We start from the raw sequence: 12400 nt of genomic DNA on the forward strand, positions 1-12400 counted from the left end.
GACTGACTGGCCAACAAGCTCTGGGTGAATATTGTACTGCTAATGCTTTTTCTCTGTGTGTAACTGCCCAGCTACCCTGGAACTTGCTCTTAGACCAGGTTGACCTCAAATGCACAGAGATCCACCTGCCTCTGCCTTCTGAGTGCTGGGATCAAAGGTGTGCTACAGCCACCACCAATGGATACAGCTTCATTCTTATGATTACGTCTTTTATCCATTATGAGTTAATTTTTGTGTACATTGTGAGAAATAGATTGAGTTTATTTCTTTGCGTATGGATATTCAGTTGTCCCAATATTCTTCTTGTCCTTTGAGTTGTAATGCATAAGTTTTAATTTAACATTGGACAGTATGTGTGGGCAGCAGATGCTAAAATGAAATTTATGTCTAGATATGGGCATGTTCCTCTGCTGGACTAACAGCCTGGGAAAATTAGGTAACTTAGTGAAGAGTTGATCTGGATATAGGTTCTATTGTTGCTATGGTTACTGACATAGAGGAGAAGAGCCAACAGAATTGATATGTAATTATAAAGGGGGCTTATTAGATTGACTTACACAATCAGAGGCCGGGTAGTCCCACAACAGCCATCTGCAATCTAGAGATGCAAGGAAAGGAGTCGCTGCTCGGCCCAGGAACGTGGCAGCCTCAGAGCAAGTAGGGCCAGTGATACCGCCCACTGTGGGGCTGAGGCACGGGGGTTGGGTGGGGATGGGGGTGTGTGCCACTATCACTCTGCAGAGAGTGTATTCTTTTTTAAAAATATTTATTTATTATGTGTACAATATTCTGTCTGTGTGTATGCCTTCAGGTCAGAAGAGGGCACCAGACCTCATTACAGATGGTTGTGAGCCACCATGTGGTTGCCGGGAATTGAACTCAGGACCTTTGGAAGAGCAGGCAATGCTCTTAACCTCTGAGCCATCACTCCAGCCCCAGAGAGTACATTCTTAAGAAGAATTGGACTTATCCTGGCAGGCAACTTCCTATTTATTGATTAATTAATTTGTTTGTTGATTGATTTATTAGTGGTAGGGATTCAGGGCCCTATGGCATCTGATACACTCCAAGCTAGTATGATAACATTAAATTATATCTCCAACCCTTAAAATGTCTTTTCCTGTTTTTCCTTCCTTCTTTAAAAATAATTTTGAGTTGGGAGTGGTGGCACACATCTTAAATTCCAGCACTTAGGAGGCAGAGTCAGGCAGATCTCAGTGAGTTCGAGGCCAGCCTGCCTACAGAGAGAGTTCCAGGATAGGCTATACAGAGTTGATAAGAGCTGGTCAGTGGTGGTGCATGCCTTTAATCACCCTGGAATTCTAGGGGCAGAGGCAGGTGTATCTCTGTGAGTTCCAGGACAGCCAGGACTACACAGAGAAACCCTGTCTCGAAAAACAAAACAAAACAAAACAAAACAAAAAATTGTAGGAATTAAGACACTGTAATACTCACTCAGAACAGCAGATTAGAAACAAGCCCAGTCCTGTCAACTGACGGATGCACAAACAAAATGTAGCATGTCTGGATCGTGAGTACTACCCAGCCAGAAAAGGTGACAAAATATTGCTGGGTGGCGGTGGCACATGTCTTTATCCCAGCACTTGGGAGGCAGAGGCAGGGGAATTTCTGTGAGTTTGAGGTCAGCCTGGTCTACAGAAGGAGTTCCAGGACAGCTTCAAAGCTACACAGAAAAACCCTGCCTTGAAAAATCAAAAATAATAAATAAATAGATAATTTTGAAGTGCTAGATCCCTGGAGCTGGAATTATACCTAGGTGGTTGTGAGCCACCCCACCTGGGTGCTCACCCTTTAATCCTCTATTGTACAAATACTTCCTCCCATTTTGTGGGTTACTTTAAAACTTCTTTAGTAATTTTTAAAGATTTCTTTACATTTTATGTGTATGCATGTTTTGCCTGCATGTTTGTGTGTGCAATGCCTTCATGCCTGGTGCCTATTAAGGCCAGAGAAGGGCATCAGATCCCTAAGAGGAGTGAGGAAACAGTTGAGAGGCACCGGGTAGGAGCTGGGAACCAGCCTGGTCCTCTGCTAGAGCAGCAACGAGCATCTCTCCAGCCTCCTTTTTTCCCCTCCCCTCCTTCTCTCCATCCTCCTTTTTTCCCCTCCCCTCCTTCCTTCTTTGCAGCCCCAGCTGTCCTGGAACTCGCTTTGTAGCCCAGGCTGGCCTTGAACTCACAGAGATCTGCCTGTCTCTGCTTCCCAAGTGCTGGGATTCTAATTTTTTTTTAAATCAAGAGAAGGCATAACATTTTGTCAGTTCGTTCTCTATATGAAGCGAGAAGATCACGTGCATTTCCTCCCTCTTTGTTAGTGGGGTGTAGTGAATTGACAGATTCTTCTCTCATGAATTAGCCCTGCATTCAGGGATAAATCCTACTTAGTGACAACATGTGATCCTTTTAACAAGCCACTAAATTTGGGTCGCTTATGTTTTGCTAGACTTCAGACATGTGTTCACAAGAGATGCTGACTGTCATCTTCCTGTGTCTTGTCTTGCCTTTGGTATTGAGATAGCCTGGTCATAGGCTAGTTAGAAGTGTATCTTCCTTTCAGTTTTTAGAGCTTTAGAATTCTTGTTTGTTCTTTAACTCTTTGGGGGAATTAACTACTGAAGCCATCTGGCCTAGGGATTTTGTCAGGACAATTTTTTTTTAAAGATTTATCAATTTTAAGAATGTGAGTACTCTATCTGCACATACAACTTCTATGCCAAAAGAGGGCATCAAATCTAGTAAGAGATGTTTGTGAGTTACCATGTGGTTGCTGGGAATTGAACTCAGGACCTCTGGAATAACAGGCAGTGCTCTTAACCATTGAGCTATCTCTCCAGCCCCTTGTCAGGACATTTTTGGTTACTGATTTAATCTCCTTCCTAGTTGCTATGGTTTTAAAATGGATATTGACCCTGTATTTTACCCACCAAGGTTGTGGCATTGGAAGGCACTGCTGACCTGACGGGAGGTCCTTAGAACATGTCTCTTCCTCCTAGATGTCAGTACTCAGTCTCCCATGTGCCCTCAGTACCTGCCACTTTCACCAGAACAGCTTGTGCCATGTTTTTGAACTTCCAATACTATGAGTGGATAAGCGGTTTATTTTTTTTAAAGATTTATTTATTTATTATGTATACAACATTCTGCCTCCATGTATGCCCGCATGCCAGAAGAGGATGCTAGATCTCATTACAGATGGTTGTGAGCCACCATGTGGTTGCTGGGAATTGAACTCAGGACCTCTGGAAGAGCAGCCAGTGCTCTTAACCATTGAGCCATCTCCCTAGCCCTGGATAAGCATTTTCTATAAGTGCTTCAGGGGTTTTGATATGGCAATGAGAAATAGATTTATAGATTCATGATGAGTCTGTTTATATTTTCTCCACCCCCATTTTAACTATTTTTATTATTATTATTTTTATGTGTATGAGTGTTTTGCCTGAATGTATGTCTGTGTACCACAGAGCATACAGAATGTATGTCTGGTGCTCCAAGAAGCCAGAAGATGGCATCAGATCCCCTGGAACTGGAGTTAAAGGCACCATAAGGGTGCTGGGAATCGAATTCAGGTCCTCTGGAGGAGTCCTAAGTGCTTTTAACTGCCAACTCATCTTTCCAGCCTGCCTTGACAGATTTTAAATCTCTTGGGATTTATCCATTTTCTCTAGACCAGCCATTTGTCTGCACACAGTTATTCATACTAGAAATGCCCCACTTGTACTATGTAAAGACTTGTCACTTGTATTAATTTAATAAAATGCTGATTGACCAGTAGCCAGGCAAGAAGTATAGGTGGGTGACCAGAATAGAATTCTGGGAAGAAGAAAGGCTCAGTCTGCAGTTAACACAGAGTCAGCAAGATGAGAACGCCTCACTGATAAAAGGTACCAAACCACACGGCTGACACAGATAAGAATTATGGACTTATAAGAATTAATAAGAAGCCTGAGCTAATAGGCCAACCAGTTTATAATTAATGTAGACCTCTGTGTATTTCATTGGGACTGAACGGCTGTGGAACCTGGTGGGACAGAAACCTCTGTCAACACCCACTGTCATTTCCGACTTTAATAATTTGTTACTTATTTATTTATTTTCGGGATTTTTTTTTCCGAGACAGGGTTTTGCTGTAGTTTTATTTTATTTTTTTAAAAAATTTATTTATTTATTTATTTTATTATGTATACAATATTCTTTCTGCGTGTATGCCTGAAGGCCAGAAGAGGGCACCAGACCTCATTACAGATGGTTGTGAGCCACCATGTGGTTGCTGGGAATTGAACTCAGGACTTTTGGAAGAGCAGGAAATGCTCTTAACCGCTGAGCCATCTCTCCAACCCCTTTGCTGTAGTTTTAGAACCTGTCCTGCAACTATCTCTGGTAGACCAGGCTGGCCTTGAACTCACAGAGATCCACCTGCCTCTGACTCTCGAGTGCTGGGGTTAAAGGTGTGTATTACCACGCCCTGGCCTCAACTCTTTCTTTTTAAACAACGACAACAGAAATTTCTGTTTGTTGTACGCATATTCTACTGCGTGAGTGTAGGTCTGAGAACCAATTGCTGGAGTTGGTTCTCCCCTTCTATAGTGTGGATCTCAAGGACTGAACTCAAAGCATCAGACTTGGCAGCAAGCATCTTTACTGACCTTTAAAGCATGTTGGATTTACTAGCCCACTGCCTCCTGTTTATATCTCTGAAAAAGGGGCGGGGGCTGCCTCTAGTGTTACTTTGGATCCTTATCCGTGAGCTGTTTCTCTCTCGCTGCCTTCAAGATTCCTGCACAGGTCTGAGTGTGATGCGTAGCCCTACTAAGCGTCTCTGTTGCTGTGCTGAGCATCCAGGACCAAAAGCAAACAGGGAGGAAAGAAAGGGTTTGCGTCCCACCCCAGGTCATAGTCCACGTGGACCGGTCACCTAGGGGACTGCTGCTTACTGGTTCACTCCATGTGGCTTTCCTTACATAATCAGGCCCACCTGCCCAGGACTAGTGTGGCCTACAATGGGCGGGACCATCCACATCAATCTTCAAACAAGAAAATGCCCACTTCCCCAGGGTTTCCTCCTCAGGCACTTGTGTCAGGTTGACATAATCGGTTTCTAATGAGGTCATAGAACCTTCCAAACGTTTATGTGGATGTCTTTCATCAAATTTGGGAAGTTTTCAGCCCTTATTTCTTCTCTGTCTCCTCTCATTTTTCTTTCCTGACAGGATTAAAATGTGACTCAGGGTGACCTCAAGCTCACAACAGTTGGGAGTGCACTCGCACTCCCGTCCTGCCTCCTGCTGAGAATTGAGGTCGCAGACAGTCACTACCTAGTCTGGCCTTGAACCATGACCTTCCTGCCTCAACCACTTGACTACTGGGATTACAAACATGTATTACCTCTGTTCCTGTGTGTGTGTGTGTGTGTGTGTGTGTGTGTGTGTATTAGGGGTCAAATCCAGGGCCTTATTCATGCTAGGCAGGCACTTTAGCCCTGAGTTATAAGTCTACCTTAACACTTACACGGTGTCCACAGAGTATCTAACTCTATCCATGTCTGTCTTTGGTTATTTGAGCATTTTTAAGTCAGTTATGCAAAAGACTTTACTTCACTGGACCTGGTGGTGCATGAGTGAATCCAAGAATTAAGGCTCAGTGGTTAAGTGTTTATTGCTCTTGTAAAGGACCTGGGTTCAATTCCCATCACCCACAAGGTCACATACAACTTTCTGTAACCCCAGTTTCAGTGGCTGACACCCTCTTCTGCTTCTGTGAGCACAAAACATGCATGTGGTGCACATTCACCTACATATAATAAAACCAAGGAGATCCCAGAACAGGGAAGGCTACAAAGTAAGTTGAAGGTCAGCCAGGGCTATCTCATCTCAAAAAACAAGAACAAAAACAAAGGTGTTAGGTAAACCTGTTATTATACTTTTTCCAGAGATGGCTTCTATGGACTTATTTTCTTAAATGGGACACAGTGTCTCCCCACTTCACCTCCGGAGGCTCTCTTTTTGAGGTTTGCAAATTTTGATTGCTGCAGGCGACCTTCGTGGCAAGGATCAGTCTGACTATAAAGCTGGTATAGCTGAGAGCGCGTGGTCCTGTAGCTGATGCTGAGCCCAGAACTCCACACGCTAGGCGATCACACCACCAACCGAGCTACAGCTCCAGTACTTAGATTTTGTCAGAGATGGGTCAATGTTTTTCTCCTCTGGTTAAATTTCTTAAGACTATAATATTGCATAGGTAGCACACTAACATGGTTTAAAACTTGTCTAAAAGTGAAGACTTCGGCATTTCCTTCCCACTGCTGTCCCTAAGATGTCCAGCTGCTCCTCCTTTGTATGGATATCGGCGCCCGAGTAACTGCCCCCCTCGCTTGATGCCACTGAGATCCGAATGCTTTTTGTTCTCCTCGCTTCGTTACTGGTTGTGGTTCTGAATGAAGTGCTCCCTATCTTGTGATAGCTAGGGACACTCAGGTGTGGCCTTGCTGGAGGAAAGCATAGGCGTAGAGTTTGAGGTTCCTGTTTATGGTGGAAGATGCGATCCCTCACGTGCAGGCGCACTGCTGTCTCCTGCCCCGTTCCCGGCAGCGATGGGCTCACCGCTCTGGGACGGTCAGCCCCAAATCGACATTTTCTCCTGTACACTGCTGGTCATGGTGATTATCACAGCCACAGGAAAGCGACTAATACGCCGACAGAATAAAGAGATTTTTTTTTGTACATTCAGCTTTTATTTAGTCATTCACCAAATATCTTTAATGCTAATAGGTTTTTACAACTGCCCTTTGGATTTTCTAAATACACAGCTGTACAACAAGAGAATTTACCCCCCAACATCTGTACCAACTGGTATTCTCCCCAGTGAAGCCTTCTAGGCAGTGTCCTACTTCAGCCTCTCAAGACAGGCTTGGTGCTTAAAAGCAAAAGTTATTAGTTTTTTGGTGTTCTATCATATACAAATATTTCCAACTCAGGTTTAAGAAATCCCACTCGAAACTGGTCATCAGGTTAACACACCCCACTCAAAACTACACACACTGATGCTCATCTTTCATTTAAAGGCCTTAATTTTGAAGTAGTTCTAAATTTACAGAAAAGTTTGCAAAAATAACACAAAGAATCTCTGCATACCTCTCTGGAGACTCCAAATGCTGACTGCTGTTTCGCCTTGGTTTACAGCGTGCACGATAAACTCAGGCTCCTGAAGTAGCGCCTTTATATTTTCTAAATATGAGGATTCTCTTCCTTAATCATAATTACCCTGGGCAGCAGCTGCACGCCTTCATGAAACCAGAGTCTACAGTTCAACTCGCTTGGCTTTCCGCATGCAGTCAGAGGGAGACTGTGGCTGTCAGTCACTTCTGCCAAGTCTGAATACATGTGGGTCTGTTATTTATTCTGTTCCAAGGGGTTTCACATAGCTCAGACCTCTTAAGTCACTACCCAGGGATGATCCTCCTGCTTCCACCTCCCAAGTGCTGGGATTACAAGAATGAGCTGCAATGGTCCCACCAACAACACCCGTTGCCCACACAAGGCTGGGTCCTCCTACTTAAATCTGCAATTAAAAAATGTCCCCCAGACTTGCCCACTCCCTAGCCAAACGAAGGCAGCCCCTCTTTTCCCAGATGACTTCAGTTTGTGTCGCGTTGACACTAACCAGCACATATATAAATATACCCACAGCACTGCCAAGGGAGGCAGGCAGGTCCCTGGCAGCCAGCTCAGTCTCCACTCCAGTGAGCCCGTCTCAGGAATTCTGGGTCATGGGATAGTTCAGTAGGTAAAGCTGCCTGTCCCCAAACCTTCACATGCATGCCTGGCATACATGCCTTCCTCCTTTCCACACACGAAATAAGTAAAAATACTGATAAAGTATTTTTATCATAAAACACTTTAAATAAAAAAACATACTAACAAAAACCCAGGGCAAATGGCTACTGAGTAATACACCCGAGGCTGACCCTGACATCTACACACCCCTCCCCCAAACACGAAAACAAACCCCCACAAAAGTTTAATTGAAATGCTTTTTGTGGAGAGCTGTGGTGGCTCACACCATTAATCCCAGCAGTGGGGAGGCAGAGGCAGGTGGATCTCACAAGTTCAAAGCCAGCCAGGTCTACACAGTAAAATCCTATTCTAAAACGTACAAAAATACACAAAAACTCAAGCCACAAAACGAAACAAAAACCCCAAACCCAACTAGCCAAACAAAAGCAAACCAACACAGGAAGTTTTCCGTGGTGCTAGTGACTAGACACAGTCTCTCGCAGACTCTGTGACCACTGTCACTAGCGGCACGCCAGCCCACAGCAGACTGCATCTAGAGCCAGTGTTCCTAGAAAATTGTCATTTACCCTGTTTGCAAACTTGTTACTGTGAAATTATACATATATAAAAATCCCCATTCTCTGATTTTATCTAATTCCATACTCTTAATCTTGGATTTTCATTTCTGGCTTTTTGTTGTTGTTTTGTTTTTGAAGTTGCTTATTGTTTTGCTGTTTTTATTTTATTCTTTTCTCATACGTCCTGACCGCAGCACATATAGTAAAATTAGAACAATACAGAGATTAACATGGCTCCTGCGCAAGGTTGACCTGCATTTTTGGCTTTTTCTGGGTTCTCTTTTCCTTTAGCTGGCTCAGGAAATTTTCCCTATTTAACTTACACTTTCAGCTAATTCATGAAGATCCATCCGCCCAGCCTCCTTAGTCTGGGACTATAGGTGTGAGATCCCACATTTGGCTGGTTAATTGTTGCAGTTTTTTTTGTTTTCTGGTTTTTTTTTTTTTTTTTTTTTTGGAGACAGAATTTTCTGTGTAAAAGTCCTGGTTGTCCTGAACTTTCTTTGTAGACCAGGTTGGCCTCGAACTCACTGATCTGCCTGCCTCTTCCTCCCAAGTGCTGAATTTAAGGGCGTGTGCCACCACTGCCTAGTGAGTTAATTTATCTTATTTTTTCCTCCCAAACTTCAGCTTTGATTGTCCATTTTCTGCCTATTTCTAAGATTTTTTTTTAATTTTTTATTTTATGTGCATTGGTGTTTTGCCTCTGTGTATGTTTGTATAAGGGTGTTGGGTTGCCTGGAACTGGACTTACAGACAGTTGTGAGCTGCCACATGCGTGCTGGGAATTGAACCTGGATCCTCTGGAAGAGCAGTCAGTGCTCTTAACCATCTCCCCAGCCCCTATTTATTAAGATTTACTTCAAGAAAACATTCAGGTTTAGATGTCTTTAGCCTTTTTATTTTAATGGGTATGTTCATGAGTTCATGCGTGCACCAAATCACAGAAGGTTAGTATTCCATGGAACTGGTGTGCTGAGAAGGAATCTCGGTCCTCTGCAGGGCTTAAGTATTCTTACTGGCTGATCCATCAATTTAGCCCTAAATGTTTGTTTTCCCTCCCCACTGAATCTAAAACAGCCAGTGCCGTCCTCCTGCCAGAGTACCCCCTCACCCCCAGGGATTACAGGTTTGAGCCATGAGCTCAGCCTTTTCTCTCTGTGCCACAGTCATGAATGACAGGACCCTCCATGGGATGCCTGCTGTCACCTTGCTCTGCTTGCTCAGATCACTCCTGGTGCGTCCCACTTCCTGGCTAACAATGAATAAACAATACCTTCCATATTCCTGGGGCGTCTGGGTGCATGCTGGCAGGTTCTGTGACAATTAAGCCAGATTGCATCTGCCCTCTTGGAGCTTGCCTTCTAGTGACAAAGACTGACCACAGAACAAGCATGCAGGCCGAGCAAAACTAGGATGTGCTCTAGTACTGGACGAAAGTACAGCATAACCAAGGGTCTATTCTGCTCCCCATCCTACAACCAGGAAGATAGCCAAGGGGTTTCCAGGCACAAAAATGATCTAGTTTTGAGTTTAATTCCAATTGTTTTTGTCCACAATTGATTATCCAATAGGAATAAAACATAGGGATGTGCACTGCCCAACTGACTTAGAGCATCTAAGGGAAGCAGTCCTCAACCTTCCCGATGCTGCGATCCTTTAACAGTCAGAGCATCTAAGGGAAGCGGTCCTCAATCTTCCCGATGCTGTGATCCTTTAACAGTCAGAGCATCTAAGGGAAGCGGTCCTCAATCTTCCCAATGCTGTGATCCTTTAACAGTCAGAGCATCTAAGGGAAGCGGTCCTCAATCTTCCCGATGCTGTGATCCTTTAGTACAGCTCCTCATGTTGTAGTGACGCCAAACATAATGTTTTTTGTTTTCCAAGATAGGGTTTCTCTATGTAGCTTTGGAGCCTGTCCTGGAACTTGTTCCATAGACCAGGCTGGCCTTGAACTCACAGAGATCCACCTGCCTCTGCCTCCCAAAGTGCTGGGATTAAAGGCACGCACTACCACCACCTGGCCCATAAAATTATTTTTGTTGTTCATAACTGTAATTTTGATACTGTTATGAATCATAATGCAAATATCTGATACACAGGATGGTCTTAGGCAACCACTGTGAAAGGGTCATTTGATTCCCAGAGGGGTCCCAACCTACAGGCTGAGAACCACTGCTCTAAGGGCAGTCTGACACCACAGAGGAAGAAAAGAAAAGTAAGGTTTTAAGAAGGCCACTGCATGTGCTGGAGTGATGGCCAAGTGGTTAAGAGCTCTGGCTGCTTTTTCAGAGGACCCAGGTTCAAATCTCAGCACCCACATGGTGGCTCAATATTGTCTGTAACTTTAGTTCCAGGGTATAAAACACTTTCTTCTAGCCTCCAGGGTACACATAAGGTACAGATACATACATACTTGCAAGACACTAATACACATAAATCAAAAAAAAAAAAAAAAGGCTGCCACACATTACAGTGTTAGGTTGGACTATAGGCACCACTTTGAACTCATGACTTTTTTGTAACATAGTTGAAGAGATAAAACCAGACATATGTATATGCATGTATTAATTAATAGACCTTTTTAGTTTCTGGTGCATCTGCTGGGAGGGTCTGGACATCATGAACATCCCTGGTGTCCAGATCTTACTCTTGAAGTATCAAGAAACCATTGGTCCATACAATAAAAGGAGACAGGAGTCTTGGAGAAATGGCAGCTGTGCTTTGGAGACGGTGGGTAAGCCCAGAATAGTCTAAGGTGCCGGAACCTGAGGCTGGACGCAAGGCCAGAGCTGAAGGAATGCCAAAGGCCAAACAGGGCAGCACGGTCAGCACACTTCCTACTACATTAGAGCCAACGGAATCAGTCAGCATCCATAACTGGATAAATGAGGTAAAAGACTTTAGAACAGAATACTCATTAATAAATACAGATGAATAAGGAACAGCAAAGTCTTAAGGAATACAGTAAGCACAGCAGTAAAACAAATAAGCTGAGGTGAATACTTAACACTAAGAAAAATTCTAAGCATGTGACATTCAAACAATTTCAAGTATCTTTCCAGAACATTTTATTCCTTTTTAAAGTTATTACTATTATTACTAAATAATGTGTGTATGGGGGCACTCATGCCACTGTATGTATGTGGAGGTGAGAGGACAATTTTTTTTTAAAGATTTTATTTATTATGTATACAGTGTTCTGCCTGCACACCAGAAGAGGGCACCAGATTTCATTACAGATGGTTGTGAGCCACCATGTGGTTGCTGGGAATTGAACTCAGGACCTCTGGAAGAGCAGCCAGTGCTCTTAACCTCTGAGACATCTCTTCAGTACCCAGAGGACAACTTTTTTGAAGTTGGTTCTCTCCTTCCATCTTTATATGGGTTCCAGGGATTGAACTCAAATCATCAGGTTGTGCAGCAAGCTCCTTAACCTGCTGAGCCATATTACAGTCCCCCCCCCCACTTTTATTTGGACAGGGTCTTACTATGTAGCTCTGGCTGGCCTGGAGCTCACTCTGCAGACCAGGCCAGTCTAGAATTCATACAGCTCTACCTGCTTGGCTCTTTCTATTTGGAGACAGGGTTTTACTATGTAGCCTAGATTGGTCTAGAACTCACTATGCCGCAGATGGTAGCCTCAAACTTGTGACAATCATACCTCAACTTCCCAATTGCTGACAGTCTAGGCAAAAGCCAGTATATTTGGCTTGATTTCATTTCCAGGGGAAAAACTCTCTCTCTCTCTCTCTCTCTCTCTCTCTCTCTCTATATATATATATATATATATATATATATATATATATATATATACACACACACACATAAACATATATATATATGTATATATATACACACACACACACACACACACTTATTTATTTCTGTGGTGTTGGGAATCAAACCCGGATCCTCATGCATGTTAGGCAAGGTCTACTACTGAGCTACACCCCAGCCTGAAAGTTTACAAGTTTACAGTAGAGAATCCTTCCACAGACAACCCTAGCCTCAAGATTACAGTCAACAGTGC

The 12400-nt window shown here is 43.6% G+C and overlaps 1 pseudogene; it reads left to right on the plus strand.

Moving 5' to 3' along the window:
• The first annotated feature begins 8548 nt into the window (after positions 1–8548).
• Positions 8549–8649, plus strand: LOC125397385 (U6 spliceosomal RNA; annotated as a pseudogene).
• Positions 8650–12400: the final 3751 nt, after the last annotated feature.

Source organism: Myodes glareolus, chromosome 7, assembly GCF_982192425.1.
Source record: "Myodes glareolus chromosome 7, mMyoGla1.1, whole genome shotgun sequence".
NCBI lineage: Eukaryota > Metazoa > Chordata > Mammalia > Rodentia > Cricetidae > Myodes > Myodes glareolus.